The sequence below is a fragment of the Phocoena sinus genome, chromosome 13 (genome assembly GCF_008692025.1).
Source record: "Phocoena sinus isolate mPhoSin1 chromosome 13, mPhoSin1.pri, whole genome shotgun sequence".
Lineage (NCBI taxonomy): Eukaryota > Metazoa > Chordata > Mammalia > Artiodactyla > Phocoenidae > Phocoena > Phocoena sinus.
The window spans coordinates 82,238,079-82,255,847 of record NC_045775.1 but is presented as its reverse complement, the minus strand read 5'-3'; the positions used below and the strand labels follow the sequence as shown (position 1 = coordinate 82,255,847).

At 41.6% G+C, this 17,769-nt stretch overlaps 1 protein-coding gene, 1 non-coding gene and 1 pseudogene across 2 annotated transcripts in view; 2 read left to right on the top strand and 1 right to left on the bottom strand.

Annotated features, from left to right (window-relative positions):
• The window catches only part of VWA3B (von Willebrand factor A domain containing 3B), a 210,008-nt gene that overhangs the window by 142,331 nt on the left and 49,908 nt on the right, over positions 1 to 17,769 (bottom strand). The gene's annotated exons all lie outside the window — the stretch shown is intronic.
• On the top strand, positions 9,388 to 9,510 carry LOC116764861. Its single transcript, XR_004353065.1, has one exon. It is a non-coding gene; the product is annotated as a small nucleolar RNA SNORA71 (small nucleolar RNA).
• LOC116764803 lies at positions 10,563 to 10,923 on the top strand (annotated as a pseudogene).

Genomic DNA, 17,769 nt, shown 5'->3' with positions numbered 1-17,769 from the left:
AAATTGCCCCATCTTCTTTATCCATTCATTTGTCGATGGACACTTAGGTTGCTTCCATGTCCTGGATATTGTATACAGAGCTGCAGTGAACAATGTGGTACATGACTCTTTTTGAATTATGGTTTTCTCAGGGTATATGCCCAGTAGTGGGACTGCTGGGTTGTATGGTAGTTCTATTTTTAGTTTCTTAAGGAACCTCCATACTGTTCTCCATAGTGGCTGTATCAATTTACATTCCCACCAACACTGCAAGAGGGTTCCTTTTTCTCCACACCCTATCCAGCATTTATTGTTTGTAGATTTTTTGATGATGGCCATTCTGACTGGTGTGAGTTGATACCTCACTGTAGTTCTGATTTTCATTTCTCTAATGATTAGTGATGCTGAACATTCTTTCATGTGTTTGTTGGCCGTCTGTATATCTTCTTTGGAGAAATGTCTATTTAGGTCTTCTGTCAATTTTTGGATTGGGTTGCTTGTTTTTTTGATATTGAGCTGCATGAGATGCTTGTAAATTTTGGAGATTAGTCCTTTGTCAGTCGCTTCATTTGCAAATATTTTCTCCCATTCTGAGGGTTGTCTTTTCGTCTTGTTTATGGTTTCCTTTGCTGTGCAAAAGCTTTTAAGTTACATTAGGTCCCATTTGTTTATTTTTGTTTTTATTTCCATTTCTCTAGGAGGTGGGTCAAAAAGGATCTTGCTGTGATTTATGTCCTAGAGTGTTCTGCCTAGGTTTTCCTCTAAGACTTTCACAGTGTCTGGCCTTACATTTAGGTCTTTAATCCATCTGGAGTTTATTTTTGTGTATGGTATTAGGGGGTGTTTTGATTTCATTCTTTTACATGTAGCTGTCCAGTTTTCCCAGCACCACTTACTGAAGAGGCTGTCTTTCCTCCATTGTATAGTCCTGCCTCCTTTATCACAGAGAAGGTGACCATAGGTGTGTGGGTTTATCTCTGGGCTTTCTAACCTGTTCCATTGATCTATATTTCTGTTTTTGTGCCAGTACCATACTGTCTTGATTACTGTAGCTTTGTAGTATAGTCTGAAGTCAGAGAGCCTGATTCCTCCAGCTCTGTTTTACTTTCTCAAGATTGCTTTGGCTACTCGGTGTTTCCATACAAATTGTGAAATTTTTTGTTCTAATTCTGTGAAAAATGCCATTGTTAGTTTGATAGGGATTGCATTGAATCTGTACACTGCTTTGGGTAGTAGACTCATTTTCACAATATTGAATCCTCCAATCCAAGAACATGGTATATCTCTCCATCTGTTTGTATCATCTTTAATTTCTTTCATCAGTGTCTTATAGTTTTCTGTATACAGGTCTTTTGTCTCCAGAGGTAGGTTTATTCCTAGGTATTTTATTCATTTTGTTGCAATGGTAAATGGGAGGGTTTCCTTCATTTTTCTTTGAGATTTTTCATCATTGGTGTACAGGAATGCAAGAGATTTCTGTGCATTAACTTTGTAACCTGCTACTTTACCAAATTCATTGATTAGCTCTAGTAGTTTTCTGGTAGCATCTTTAGGATTCTCTATGTATAGTATCACGTCATCTGCAAACAGTGACAGCTTTACTTCTTCTTTTCCGATTTGGATTCCTTTTATTTCTTTTTCTTCTCTGATTGCTGTGGAGAAAACTTCCAAAACTATGTTGAATAAGAGTGGTGAGAGTGGGCAACCTTGTCTTGTTCCTGATCTTAGTGGAAATGCTTTCAGTTTTTCACCATGAGAACGATATTGGCTGGGGGTTTGTCATATATGGCCTTTATTATGTTGAGATAAATTCCCTCTATGCCTACTTTCTGGAGGGTTTTTATCATAAATGGGTGTTGAATTTTGTCAAAAGCTTTTTCTGCATCTATTGAGATGATCATACGGTTTTTCTCCTTCAATTTGTTAATATGGTGTATCTCATTGATTGATTTGTGTATATTGAAGAATCCTTGCATTTCTGGGATAAACCCCACTTGATCATGGTGTATGATCCTTTTAATGTGCTGTTGGATTCTGTTTGCTAGTATTTTGTTGAGGATTTTTACATCTATGTTCATCAGTGATATTGGCCTGTAGTTTTCTTTCTTTGTGATATCTTGCTCCCAAAGTCCACCGCCTCTATTTGGGATGATTCATTGTCTATTCAGGTATTCCACAGATGCAGGGTACATCAGGTTGATTGTGGAGATTTAATCCGCTGCTTCTGAGGCTGCTGGGAGAAATTTCCCTTTCTCTTCTTTGTTTGCACAACTCCCTGGGTTCAGCTTTGGATTTGGCACTGCCTCTGCGTGTAGGTCACCTGAGGGCGTCTGTTCTCTGCTCAGACAGGACGGGGTTAAAGGAGCAGCTGATTCGGGGGCTCTGGCTCACTCAGGCCTGGGGGAGAGAGTGGTATGGAATGCGGGGCCAGCCTGCTGCGGCAGAGGCTGGCATGACGTTGCACCAGTGCGCACCATGCGTTCTCCCAGGAAACTGTCCCTGGATCACAGGACCCTGGCAGTGGCGGGCTGCACAGGCTCCTGGGAGGGGAGCTGTGGAGAGTGACCTGTGCTCGCACACAGGCTTCCTGGTGGCTGCACCAGCAGCCTTAGCATCTCATGCCCATCTCTGGTGTCCGTGCTGATAGCCGCAGCGTGCGCCCGTCTCTGGAGCTCGTTTCGGCGGTGCTCTGAATCCCCTCTCCTCGCGCACCCCGAAACAATGGTCTCTTGCTTCTTCGGCAGCTCCAGACTTTTTCCCAGACTCTCTCCCGGCTAGCCGTGGCGCACTAACCCGCTTCAGGCTGTGTTCCCGCAGCCAACCCCAGTCCTCTCCCTGGGATCCGACCTCTGAAGCCCGAGCCTCAGCTCCCAGCCCCCACCCGCCCCGGCGGGTGAGCAGACAAGCCTCTGGGGCTGGTGAGTGCTGGTCGGCACTGATCCTCTGTGCGGCAATCTCTCTGCTTAGCCCTCTGCACCCTTGTTGCTGCGCTCTCCTCCGCGGCTCCGAAGCTTTCCCCCTCCGCCACCTGCAGTCTCCGCCTGCGAAGGGGCTTCCTAGTGTGTGGGAACCTTTCCTCCTTCACAGCTCCCTCCCAGAGGTGCAGGTCCCATCCCTATTCTTTTGTCTCTGTTTTTCCTTTTTTCTTTTGCCCTACCCAGGTACGTGGGGAGTTTCTTGCCTTTTGGGAGGTCTGAGGTCTTCTGCCAGCATTCAGCAGGTGTTCTGTAGGAGTTGTTCCACATGTTGATGTATTTCTGATGTATTTGCAGGGAAGAAGGCGATATCCAGGTCTCACTCCTCTGCCACCTTGAATGTCTCCTCACAACTCAATCTTTTATTTGCTTTCTAATTATATCACTGGACCTACCCAAATCTATACTAATAAACAGAGTAGGGGAGGAGTGGAGAAAAGAAAAAAGAGAAAGGAAGTAAGGAAAATATATTGGGGGCAAAAAATGAAAAGCTTTAAATGCCAGTGTATAGTATGAGAAAAAGCATGTGTTGAATAAGACAGCACAGAAACCAAGAATACATGTGCTCACATGTGTGTGTGTTGAAAAAGTGTGTATTGAATAAGACAGCACAGAAACCGAGAATATACGTGCTCACCACTTAGAATATTCAGTCCAGCAATACACAAAATGAAGGTTTATTCGGATAACATCAAACCCATTTTTCACATCTACAGTAAATATACAGGGCAGAGTGAAAAACAAATTGAATGTCAAAAGGTCATTACCAATCAAGAGTAGAGTGCGACAGGGCAATGAAGCAGAGTAGATGGCCCAGGGCAAGCCCATCACATACAGGAATGTAATATTGATACATTGCAAAGGAATCCACATACATCAGTGGAGAAAGAAAGATTAATAAGTGAATGGTGTGAATATATTTTTTGGTGGTGTATGAGAAACTTTAGACTTTAGACTTTCTGTACTTTAGACTTCTGGGGGAGATAGATTTCTAGTAGTGAAAATACCGGATCAACATGATTAAACATTTTGGGGCCATGACTCACACTGAATTGCTTTCCAAAAAAAGTTTTAAGACAATCTAAGTCACATCAGCAGTGTATATGAAATACACATTTCACTGAACCTGAATTAGCATAAAAATAATATCTTATTGTTTCCAGCTGAATTTGCTTTGATAAAGAAATTAATGTCAATTAGTAGTGAACAGTACTGAAATTGAACATTTTTGTATTTAACTTCTTTTGCCCATTTATCTGTTGGGGTCTGCCAACTTGGTTCAGAGCATCACAAACTATCACCCAGAGAAAACTTATTTGCAGGAACCACTCTCAGTAACAGCAAAGAAGAGTGCCTTTAGCCATGAAGCATAGCCCCTTCCCCACACCATCTCCCATATGAACCACCAGCAGATACCTATCTTGTGTCCTTTCAGTGGTGAATAATAAAGAGGAAGCCAGCACACAGCATCCAAAGAAGAACATAAGAAAAAAATGAGGGAAAGAGCAGCAAAATTACCAAGAGATAATAACACTCACTAAAAACGTTATCAGGGAATACATGAAAATTATGATCCAATATTTCACCATGAATTTAAAAATGTATATGAAGCCATCATCTCCTTGAAGGAAGAAAACAAAGCAGACATGCAAAAACTCAAGAATGTGATGGCAAGATAACAGGAAGAAGAAAAAAAATCACAGAAATTAAGATGAAAACATTAGAGAGAAAATAATAGGAGACAGTCAAAGGAGAGCTATCATACTTTATACATAAAGTGAGTCACCAAAGAAGAAAACCAGCCTGGCACAACGGTTAAGAAAATGAAGTGTTTGACTTCAGGTCAATGAAGTGAATGTGAATTTGGACAAGTTTCTTAACCACTTTCTTTCTTGGTTTCCCCGTCACTAAAATAAGGATAATGTTAGTACCTACTCCATGGGGCTGTTAGGAAGTTTAAGTGGGTTAAAATTTGATAAGAGGCTGGAACAGTGCCTGGCATATTCCAAGCAATGTCCAAGTATTTGTTAAATTTAAAAATAGTAATAAATAGAACAACAGAGCAGAAGAAGTATTTTAAAGTATAATTCAAGGAAACCTGCCTGAAATAGAAGTCTTAGATGTTCATATTAAAGGGCACACTACATACCAGGGAATATCAACCACAGCAGTCAACGCTGAGACATATCCTAGGACTTAGTGGATTTAAAGATAAAAAAAAGAATCCTTTGGAGCAAAATGGCTGAACAAGATATCCCTTGATCATATCCTTGCCTCAACAACAATAATTTGGCATCCACCCACGGACAAAAGTGCCTTCATAGGAGCTTTGAAAGTGTCTTCATAGGAGCTTTGGGATCCAGGTAGGAGATTGTGAAGTCCAAGACCAAGGAGAGGTGTTTTGAGAAGGCAGGTCTGCCCCATGCTGCTGACTTACCAACCATGCTCCCCGCTACAGAAACAGAAACAGCTTTGTGCCCCTGAGAACTTGACTACAGCCCTGTTTGGCTTGGTCCTGTCTCCAGCACCATATGCCAAAGGACCCAGGAGGAGCCATGCTCACCCGAGCATCAGGTCATAGACATACAGCCCTCGGTCCCAGCTATGGACCCTAAATTGGCCCATGAACCAGTTCCAGCCCCTCTTGGCCACAGTCTGGGAGCCCCTGGAGTTAAGCCCCCAAACTCAGTCAGACTGTAGATTCTGAAGAGGCCCTGTAATTCGGCTCCAGCCCATCCCAGCCATTGTCCACAGTCTTGCTGGCACAGGAATCCTGCAGGAGAAATACCTGTCTATACCCCCAGAGATCCAGAAAGGGCCCCATACTTGCCTCTAACCCCCTCACAGCCTCCATCTGCCAGCAGTCCTTAGGGGCCAGGGCCCCAGTGGGAGACTCTCCAGTCTGAACCCCCAGAAGGGCCCTGTACTGGGCTCCAACCTCAACACAGCTTCAGTCCACCAGCAGACCTGCCAGCAAGGGACCCAGTAGTACACACTACTGTCTGTGCTCCAAGAGACTCTGAAAAGGACATATACTCAGTTCTAGGCCTTCCCAGCCTCAGTCCACACCACTGAGCCCAACCTGCCCAGGGACCTGGTGGGAGATATACACATATGTGCCTCCAGGGCCAGGTCTGCAGACCTCAAACATGGCTATAGAATCTCAAACAACCTTTGGGCCCCATTCCAGCCCCTCTCAGCCATGGTCCAGGGCCACTCCTGCCCACCTAGGGGCCCATCCAGTGACCAGGCATCAGTCCTCCCAGAGGATCCTTATCCCAGAACACCCTACTGAACAAGGTACTGGAGGCAGTCCCATTCACCCAGAGACCAGACAGGATCCACACCTGTCCCAGCCCCTGATAACAAGCCTGCCTACTGAAGATCCCACTACAGACCCAGCAACAGCCATATAACTGGGTCTAACTCAGCACAACTGAGATTTCAGAGGTAGTCCATCAGCCCAGGGAACAGACAGGAGAAGGTTTTTACCTATTGAAACCAGTCTGTAAAGACTGGAAGAAGTGTATGCTTCTTCAAATGTACAGATACCAATGCAAGGCTACATGAATCATTAAGAATCAGGCAAAGATGACACCATCAAAGGAATTAATAAAGCTCCAGTAACTGACCCCAAAGAAATGGAGACCTACAGATTACTTGAAAAAGAACTCAAAATAATAATCTTAAAGAAACTCAGTGAGGGCTTCCCTGGTGGCGCAGTGGTTGAGAGTCCACCTGCCAACGCAGGGGACGGGGGTTCGTGCCCCGGTCCAGGAAGATCCCACGTGCCGCGGAGCGTCTGGGCCCGTGAGCCATGGCCGCTGAGCCTGCGCGTCCGGAGCCTGTGCTCCGCAAAGGGAGAGGCCACGACAGTGAGAGGCCCACATACTGCACAAAAAAAAAAAAAAAAAAGAAAGAAACTCAGTGAAATGCAAGAACACAGATAACTAAACAAAATCAGGAAAACAATGCATGCATGAACAAAATGAGTTGAATAAAGAAATAGAAAAACCATAAAAAGGAACCAAAACAGAAATCCTGAACCTGAAGAATACAATGTCAGAACTGAAAAATTCTATAGAGAGCCTCAACAGTAGACTTGATCATGAAGCAGAATCAGAAAACTTGAAGACAGATCATTTGAAATTAGCCGATTGTAAGAACAAAAAGGAAAAAGAATGAAAAAGAGTGAAGAAAACCTATATGTATTATGGGACACCTTCAAGCAAATGAATATTCACAACATAGGAGTCCCAGAAGGAAAAGACAGAAAGGGGCAGAAAGATTATTTAAAGAAATAATAGCTGAAAATTTCCCAAATCTCGAAAGAGATATGGACATCTAAGTAGAAGAATCTCAAAGGATCCCAAGGACCCCAAGCAAGACCAACCCAAAGAAGATCACTCTGAGACACACTATCATCAAAATGTAAAAAGTCAAAGACGAAGAGAAAATTTTGAAAGCAGCAAGAGAAAAATGAGTTACCATGAACAAGGGAACCCCCATAAGGCTATCAGCAGATTTCTCTGCAGAAAGTCTGCAGGCCATGAAGGAATGAGCTGATATGAAATATTCAAAGTGCTAAAAGCAAAAAACTGCCAACCAAGAAAACTATACCCAGCAAAACTATCCTTCAGAAATGAAGGAGAGATAAAGAATTTCACAGACAAACAAAAGCTAAGGAAGTTCATCATCACTACATCTACCTTACAGAAATGCTAAAGGGAGTTGAAATGAAAGGATGCTAAGTAACAACTTAAAAATACATAAAAGTATAAAACTCACTGGTAAAGGTAATTATATAGTTCAATTCAGAATACCCAAATGCTGTAATTATGGTGTGTAAATCACTTTTATCTCTAGCACAGAAGTTAAACAATAATATTAAAAACAACTATAATAAGCTACAATAATAAATAAGCTACAATATGTATAAGCTATAATTATATACAGTATATAAGCTACAATAATTTGTTAATGGATGCACAAGATAAAAAGATCAATAGCATAAAATGTGGGGAGGAGAGAGTAAAAGAGTAGCTGTTTTGTATGCAATTGAAAGTAAGTTGTTATCAGCTTAAAATAGACTGTTATATCTTACAAGATGTTTTATGTAAGCCTTGTGGTGGCCACACATATACAAAAAATACAACAAAGACCTTTAGTAGTTACACAAAAAATAAAGGAATTAAAGCATACCATTACAAAAAATAAATCACAAAGGAAGACAGCAAGAGAGGAAGAAAGGAACAAAATAACTAAAAAAGTCATAAAATAACATAATGGTAATAGTAAGTCCTTATCTATCAATAATTACATTAAATGTAAATGGACTAAATTCTCCAATCAAAAGACACAAAGTGGCTGAATGGATAAAAGAAACATCCAACAACATGCTGCCTATAGGAGACTCACTTTAGCTTTAAGGACACACACAGGTTGAAAGTGAAGGGATGAAAAAAGATGTTCCATGCAAATGGTAACCAAAGGAGAGCAGAAGTGGCTATACTTATAACAGATAAAATAGCCTTTCAGTCAAAACTGGTCACAAGAGACAAAGAAGGTCACTATATAAAAGGGGACCAAGTGATAAAGAGACCAAGTCATTAAGAGGATATAACAATTGTAGGTATATATGCACCCAACATTGAAGCACCTAAATATTTAAAGCAAATATTAATAAAACTGAAGGGAGAAATAGATAACAATGTAATAATAGTAGGGAACTTCAATACCCCACATTCAACAATGGTTACATCACCCAGACAGAAAGTAAATAAGGAAACACTGTACTTGAACTATTCCTTAGACCAAATGGACCTGAGACGCATACAGAACATACCACCAACAGCACCAGAATACACATTCTTCTCAATTGCATCTGAAACATTCTCCAGGATAGATCATATACTAAGTCACAAAATAAGCTTTAGCAAATGTAAGGAAACTGAAATCATACCAAGTATCTTTTCCAACCATAATAGTATGAAACTAGAAATTAATCAAAAGAGGAAAATGGAAAATCCACAAATGTGTGGAAATTAAACAACACACTCCTGAACAAATGAGTCAAAAAAGACATCAAAAAAGAAATCAAAAAATCTTGAAACAAATAGAAATGGAAAATCAGAACAAAAAAATATCAAAACTTATGGAGTGCAGCAAAAGCCATTCTAAGAGGGAAGTGTATAGCAACAGCACCTACATTTAAAAGATAAAAAGAAAGATCACAGATAAAGGACCTAACTTTACACCTCAAGGAACTAAAGAACTAAATGAGCCCAAAGATGGCAGAAGTAACAAAGATCAGAGCAGAAATAAACGAAATATAGACAGGGAAAGCAATAGAAAAGATCAACAAAACTAAGATGGTATTCTGAAAAGATAAAATTGACAAACCTTTAGCTAGACTAAGAAAAAAGAGCAAAGACTCAGTGATCATGGGTTGCCTGTGCCCTAGTCATCGATAGTACAGGGAGAGGAGTTACTGAAAGACATTTTCCCATGTTTGAAGGGCCCAGTTGTCCCTTCCAAACCCTGGATCTTTCACACACTCTCTTTTTTCTCCTGCCATTCCCTTCAGAGCTCAGGCCTTTGCTGCCCCCCTCCGTGATATGGTGACCAGGCTAGCGCCCTGATTGCAGGGGTTCACTTTGTCTTTGAAGTTAAGGAGTCTCTTGGCAGAAACCAGTCAATACATCTATATTTGGATCTCACACTGGAACGAGTTCAGATCGGTTCGGTGGGAGGTAGAAACCCTGTGACAGTGCCTTTGCTTAGTAGACTCCACAGATGCAACATGGTGCCCCCAAGAGGCATGTCTGGCTCCCAGATAACAGGTCAGCCTTAGATCTGGAGATTGTTGAGGAAGTCCCATGAGTCAGTGACCTTGGGGTGACCTGGGATCTGGGATTGCTGGTATATCTCCCCAAGATTCCTATTGTTCGTGGACACCAGTGGGGCAGAGAATGGACAGTGAGGTCTCCATGTGAAGAGCTCCCTGCTGCCTGCTCAGAGCATCACAGGAGAACTGTTCACTCAGCATGAGAGATCAGGGGCAAAGCGCTGGGACTGGGGGCTTGGCGTCCCCTTTAGCTGGCTCTGAGTCCTGACAGCAGTGCCCTTGGAGGGCCAGGGAAGGCTGGCCCTGGTCCCTCTGCTGTGCCTGGATGACTTCAATAACCAAGAGTTTTTTTCTTGAGTTGGCAGCTGTTCGTCATCATCATTTTCTCTCCATCCATCCATTCAATAAACCATATGGACCCACCCACCCCCCAAAAAAGAGCAAAGACTCAAATAAAATTAGAAATGAAATCTAAATATGACACAATAGAAATACAAAGGACCATAAGAGACTATTATAAATAATTACATGCCAACAAATTGGATAACCTAAAAGAATGGATAAATTCCTAGAAATATAGAAACTACCAACACTGAATCATGAAAAAAAAGAAAATCTGGGCCAGGTGCCTGGAGGCACGTCGGCTGGGCCTTTGGTGGGCTTTTCGGGGACAAGGATGGCTATGGCCAGTGATTTCTACCTATGCTACTACGTAGGGCACAAGGGCAAGTTTGGATACGAGTTTCTGGAGCTTTAGTTTTGGCCAGACTGAAAACTTAGATATGCCAACAACAGCAATTATAAAAATGATGTCATGATCAGAAGGGAGGCTTATGTACACAAGAGTGTAATGGAAGAACTGAAGAGAATTATTGATGACAGTAAATTACAAAAGAAGATGATGCTTTGTGGCCTACCTCTGACAGGGCTGGCCAACAGGAGCTTGAAATTGTAATTGGAGATGAACACATTTCTTTTACTACATCAAAAATAGGTTCTCTTATTGATGTTAATCAGTCAAACTATCCTGAAGGCCTTCGAGTATTTTACTATTTGGTACAGGACGTGAAATGTTTAGTTTTTAGTCATACTGGATTACATTTCAAGATTAAACCAATCTAAATTGTAAAAAAAAAAAAAAAAAAAAGAAAATCTGAACAGATTAAGAATTAATACCAATCCTCCTCAAGCTCTTCCAAAAAACTGAAAAAGAGGGAGCACTTCCAAGCTCATTTTATGAGGCCAGCACTACCCTTATACCAAAGCCAAATAATGACACTACAAGAAAAGTTTATTATAGACTAATATCACTAATGAATATGTAGGCAAAAATTCTCAACAAAATACTAGCAAACCAAATTCAACATCACATTAAAAGGTTCATACACCATGATCAAGTAGGATTTATCCCTGGGATGCAAAGATTGTTCAACATACACAAATTAATAAATGTGATACACCAAATCATGATTCTCTCAATAGATGTAGAAAAAGCATTTCACAAAATTCAACGTTCTTTCATGATAAATGAACATGAAGTGAACTCTCAAGAAATTGGGTACAGAAGGAATATACCTCAACATAATAAAAACCATATATGACAAACTCACAGCTAACATACTCAGTGGTGAAAGGTTGAAAGCTTTCCCACTAAGATCAGGAACAAGAAAAGAGTTTCCACTCTCACTACTCCCATTCAGCATAGCACTGGAAGTCCCAGCAAGAGCAATAAGGCAAGAAAAATAAATAAATACATCCAAATCAGACAGGCAGAAGTAAAACAGTCTCTGTTTGCAGATGATATGATCTTAAAAACTCCACCTAAAAACCTATTACAACTAATAAACAAATTCAGTAAAGTTGCAGGATACAAAATTAACAGGCAAAAATCAGTTGTGTTTCTATATACTAACAACAAATTATCTGAAAAAGACATAAAGAAAACAATCCTACTTACAATAGCATCAAAAATAATAAAATACTTAGAAATAAATTTAACCAAGATGTTGAAAGATCTGTACACTGACAAATTATAAGACTGATAAAATAAATTGATGAAGACACAAATAAATGGAAAAATATCTCTTGTATGTGAATTAGAATAATTAATATTGTTAAAATGTCTATATTACCAAAAGCCACCTATAGATTCAAGGCAAGTCCTATTAAAATTCCAAAGGGGGCTTCCCTGGTGGCACAGTGGTTAAGAATCTGCCTGCCAATGCAGGGGACAGGGGTTCGAGCCCTGGTCCGGGAAGATCCCACATGCCGTGGAGCAACTAAGCCCGTGCGCCACAACTACTGAGCCTGTGCTCTAGAGCCCACGAGCCACAACTATTGAGTACGTGTGCCACAGCTCCTGAAGCCCGCACGCCTAGGGCCTGTGCTCCCAACAAGAGTAGCCCCCGCTCGCTGCAACTAGAGAAAGCCCGTGAGTAGCAACGAAGACCCAACGCAGCCAAAAATTAAATAAATTAATCAATTAATTTTTTAAAATTCCAAAGGCATTTTTCACAGAAAAGAAAAAACAATCCTAAAATTCATATGGAACCACATAAGACCCTGAATATCCAAAGCAATCCTGGGAAATAAGAACAAAGCTGGAGGCATCATGATTCCTGATTTCAAGCTCTATTACAACACAATAGTAATCAAAACAATATGGTACTGGCATAAAAGTGACACACAGACCAATGGAACTGAATAAAGAACCCAGAAATAAACCCATGCATATACAGAAAACTAATACCTGACAAGGGAGCCAAGAATCCTCAACAGAAAAATTATAGTCTCTTCAATAAATGGTGTTGGAAAAACTGAATATGCCCATGTGGAAGAATGAAATTGGACCCCTATATTACACCACTCACCAAATTAACTTGAAACAGATTAAAGACTTAAACATAAGACTTGAAACTGTAAAATACTAGAGGAAAACATAGGGGAAAAGCTCCTTGATACTGGTTTTGGCAACAATTTTTTTGGATATGACACCAATAGAGCAAGCAACAAAAGCAAAAATAAACAAGTGGGGCTACATCAAACTAAAAATCTTCTGCACAGCAAAAGAAACAATCAGCAAAATAAAAGTCAACTTACAGAATGGAAGTAAATATTTACAAACCATCTATCTTAGAGGAAGTTAATATGCAAAATATGTAAGGAACTCATACAACTTAATAGCAAAATACAAACAATCCAATTAAAATGGACAAAGGATTTGAATAGATATTTTTCCAGAAAAGACATACAAATGGCCAAATATTATTTACAATATTCAAGACATGGAAGTAACCGAAGCATCCACTGACAGATGAATGGATAAAGAAAATGTGATTTTATATATTTTTTATGGGTCCAAAAATTTGAAGTATATCAATGTAATATTACTCATCCATGAGAAAGAAGGAAATCCTGTCATTTGCAACAACATGGATGGACCTTGAGGGCATTATGCTAAGTGAAATAAGCCAGATAGAGAAAGACAAATACTGTATGACCTCACTTATATGTGGAAACAAAAAAAGCCAAACTCATAGAAAGAGAGAGTAGAATGGTGGTTGCCAGGGGCTGGGGCTGAGAGAAATGGGGAGAAATTGGCCAAAGGGTACAAACTTTCAGTTACTAGATGAATAAGTCCTGGGGATCTAATGTACAGTGTGGTGACTCTATTTAACAATACAGTATTATACACTTGAAGGTTTCTAATTGAATGTTCTCACCACACACAAAAAAATGTAATTATGTGAGGTGATGGATGCATTAACTAAGCTTATTGTGGTAATCATTTCACAATATATATGTGTATTACATTGTACACCTTAAATTTTCTCAATACTATATGTCAATTTTATCTCAATAAAGCTGGTGGAATAAAAGAAACCTCTGAGCAACCAGGCAAAAAGATAAAGTCGCTTACAAAAGAAAAAAATCAAGTTGGCCTTGGATTTCTTCTCAGCAGCACACACTACGAGAAGACACTGCAGCACCACCCATAACACACACAAGACAAACAAAAAGTGAGCCAAGGGCGTTCTATCCAGCCAAGCTGTCCTTTAAGTATAAAAACGTAGAAAAGAACATTTGGAAACCCTGGGAATATTGCTCCTCTGATTCCCTCCTTGAGGAAACTATTAGAAGATAAATTTTAGCCAACCAAGAAGTGGCTGGGGAAACCAAAGGAGATGGACTACAAGTGAGAACAGAATGTACTTAATAGCAGAAATATTAAAACTAAAACAAACATGGGAATTGGGATGACAGAAGAAAAGTAAAGGTGATAAAAAAAAACTTAGTCTTTAAGGGCTTCCCTGGTGGCACAGTGGTTGAGAGTCCGCCTGCCGATACAGGGGACACAGGTTTGTGCCCCGGTCCAGGAAGATCCCACATGCCACGGAGCGGCTGCACCCGCGAGCCATGGCCACTGAGCCTGCGCGTCCGGAGCCTGTTGCTCCGCAACGGGAGAAGAACTTAGTCTTTAAGTTGCTTACCTAGTAGTAATAACGGTAGGGTAACCCACAGGATGCTGATGGTCATGGCAGTAACAGCAGTTATAATTATTGACTGGCTAACCATGAGCCAGGTACTACATAAAACACTGTGTGTGTGTGTGTGTGTGTGTGTGTGTATACACACAGTGTTTCATACAGTGTATACACACATATACTCATATATACACACACGCATATATATATATATATATTCCTAACAACCCATAAGGTAAACATCATCATCCCCATTCATAACTAAGAAAGCTAAAGCTCAGATTAGTTAAGTACCTCAACCACGATCACACAGCTAAGTGACAAATCCAAACCCAGGCCTGATTCCAAAGCCCAGGCTCTTGATTTTACTGCATTTGCGTTCATTGAACATAGGACAGAGCCTTATTCCTCTCTGCCTCCTCATCATTTAACACAGCTAATATAATATAGCATAATATAATATAATATAATAATAACAATCGATTTTCCCCATTTTATAGATGAAGAAAGGAAGCAGAAAGGTTAAATGACTTTCCCAAAGTTACACAGCTACGTAATCGACGGGGCAGCTAGCATGGCTCTAGAGCAGTGCTATCCAATACTAATTCAATGGTAGGTGAACCACAAGTATGATTTCCAATTTTCTAGTAGCCAAATCTTAGAAAAAACTTAATTTTATTAATATATTTGACATAATCCATATGTTCCTATTATCATTGTGACATATAATCTATATTAGAAACTACTCATGTCATAATTTACGTGTTTTCCTCACTCAGTCTTTGAAATCCAGGGTGTATTTTATACTTACAGCACATCTCAAATCGGACTCACATTTCCATGCTCAGTAGCCACATGTGGTCAGTGGCTCCCATATTTAACAGAGCAGCTCCAAAGCTACATGTGGCACCAACTTAACAACACACGAACTCTCCATTTTCCATTCTCCAGCATTGATTCCTGAAGTGTTATTTTATAAAATCAAAAAACAAAGTAACTAGGTATATTATCTACCTCCACAGAAAACCCATCCTGGGGTTAGGGTTTCACTCTTATAAAAAGGTCGTATTTATGCGTGTCGTTGGATCATATTTTTGATGGTAATCTGTTCTCCCTATACTTTCTCTTCCCTACCCACTCCCTCCACATTCAAGCAGCCATTCTCTCCTTGCCCCAAAGAAGGCAGAGCAGAAAGCTGAAACAGGCTGCAAGACATTCTGGCTTTTTCCTTTTAAGCCTAACCCCTGAGGAGAGGCACTGGGGTTTACAGAGCAGGCAGCTTTAAGAAGCAGGAGGTAGAGAGGAGTCATCCCAGATTAGAAGGACGTTCCCCTTGGCTTGGGGGAGAGGAGGAGAGCATCCCAGGAGAGGGTGGGAACTGGCTCCGTGTCTTTGCAGCACCTTGGGAGCAAGGCACAGGGTGAACCAGGGGTGGGGCAGAGTCTGCAAACAACTCCCACATCCAAAGCCAGCACGGGATTAGCAGAGAACTGCTCAACCTAGAGTGGCTATGAGACGGGGACAATGGGTATTTATAGGGCGGTTTGCAGGAAGAGATGTCTAATTACTAGAGACCCCTCCCGATGCCTTAGCACTGCCTAGGATCTCCAAGCTGTGGGAAAAGCTCAGGAGGAGTCCCTGGGAATGACTGGGGTTAATTTCCCCGCAATCCACTGGGATAGAAGGGCACTGGAATCAAAAATTAAACTGAATTCTAGAAATCAAAGAAAGTGTCTGGCTGGACTTGTTTTTGTGACCAGACATTCATATCTGCCACCTAGGGGGCCTCACTTGAGCCTGCCAGAGGCAGTGGGCAGTGTCCCCCCACAAACCATTACACCAGAGCCAGTTCATCTCCAGTGGATGGCTGTGACCCAGGAGGAACTGGAGTGCTGAGGGGTGTGGCCTCTCAGAAGTCACTGCTGACTTGGGGAACACCAGTGGCCTGGGATGAAACCGAGTTTCAAAGAATATCACGGAATACGTTTAAGTCCTGATCAGACACAAAGCAATCAGCAAAAAGGCCACTTGTTGGAGTTTGCTTAAATGATGAGTTTCCCTGACTCCCTGAGAAGACCCAGAAATAGAGGGGTGGAGAAGATGATTTTCAGGCCACTATTTCAGACTCTGAGGAAAGAAGGACTATTTCAGCAGCAGCAGTAGCCATAGCTCTACTAGCCAGAACAGATGAAGACCATCACTGCGGCCAAGCCCTGGCTAACACTGTAACAGGAAGAACAAATCTGACTCCATGTTAGATCTGTTCCTTTTACTTTAACCCGTTGTGCTTTGTTGCTTGTGCTTAATCATGCTGGCTCTGCACCTTTTGTAAGAGAATGTTGCCTATGGCCTGAAGTATACAGGATAGCCTACTCTCAGGGCTCTGACCTTTAAGAGTCCATTCACACAGAGATGAATAACATTTGCCTTGTTGGAGGTTTACAGGAACCTGACCTATGTGGACAGCTGCAAGAGCAAAGGAATCCAAAACAAGAAGTCTGCAACTACTAACCACACCCCTCCCTCACCTGGCCTTTAAAAGTGCTTCGCTGAAACCCTTCAAGGAGTTTGGGGTTTTTTCGGCACAAGCCACCCATCTCCTTGTGTGTCCCTGCAGTAAACCTTTCTCTACTCCAAACTCCGACATTTCAGTACTGTTTGGCCTCACTATGGATCAGGCACATGAACTTGCATTCAGTAACACCATGTTTAAAGACTTTAGGAAGACAGGCAGGAGCACTGTCCACAGATCTCTACAAGCCAGGTGTCAAGACAAGGAGACCCCCGCTACCTGCCCATCAGGACTGCTAGGAGACTGTGGGGGAGGGAGAGCCCAGACCCAGGGCAAGAATGGAGAAAGTGTTGCTCAGTCCTGGAGAGAAATCTTTTCCAAGGAAAAATGCCTGGAGTTCGGCGAAAGTCAACATGCCTCTGTTTTATTTTGCTTGTAAGTGAGATGAATATTTCACAGTACACAGAGACTGTGAAGAGAACCCACACTCATTAACAGGGAAGGAAAGCCAAACTTCAGGGGACTGGGTGGCTCAGAGGAGGTCAGAGGTAGCATCATCACTCTGGTCCCATAGCAATCTAGGCTCTGTTGGCACCCTTTCCCCTCCCCAGTAAATAGTCAAAGAGAGTACTTAAACAGAGAAAGAGGCAAGGACACCTACATGGAAGGTGCTGGCTACACAACAAAGCAGCCACCCCCCTGCTGTATGCCCCGTGAATATAAGCATGAGCAGGGACCCACCCAACTCTGGGCGGAAAGCCAAGGGGAAGGATGGCCATGAGGAGGAAGAGTGTAGAGCTACAGCTTCAGGTCAGCATCACCTGCCATATTAGATCCCCCACCCTTCTTACATCTAAATCACAGATCCTGCTCCCCCCAGTGAGGGGAGTCCATCGAGGCTGATGGAGCATTCCTACACGGAATGGAGCCTGCGCCGGAAGAAAGCAGAATTTCTAAGGCAGAAGGTCATCC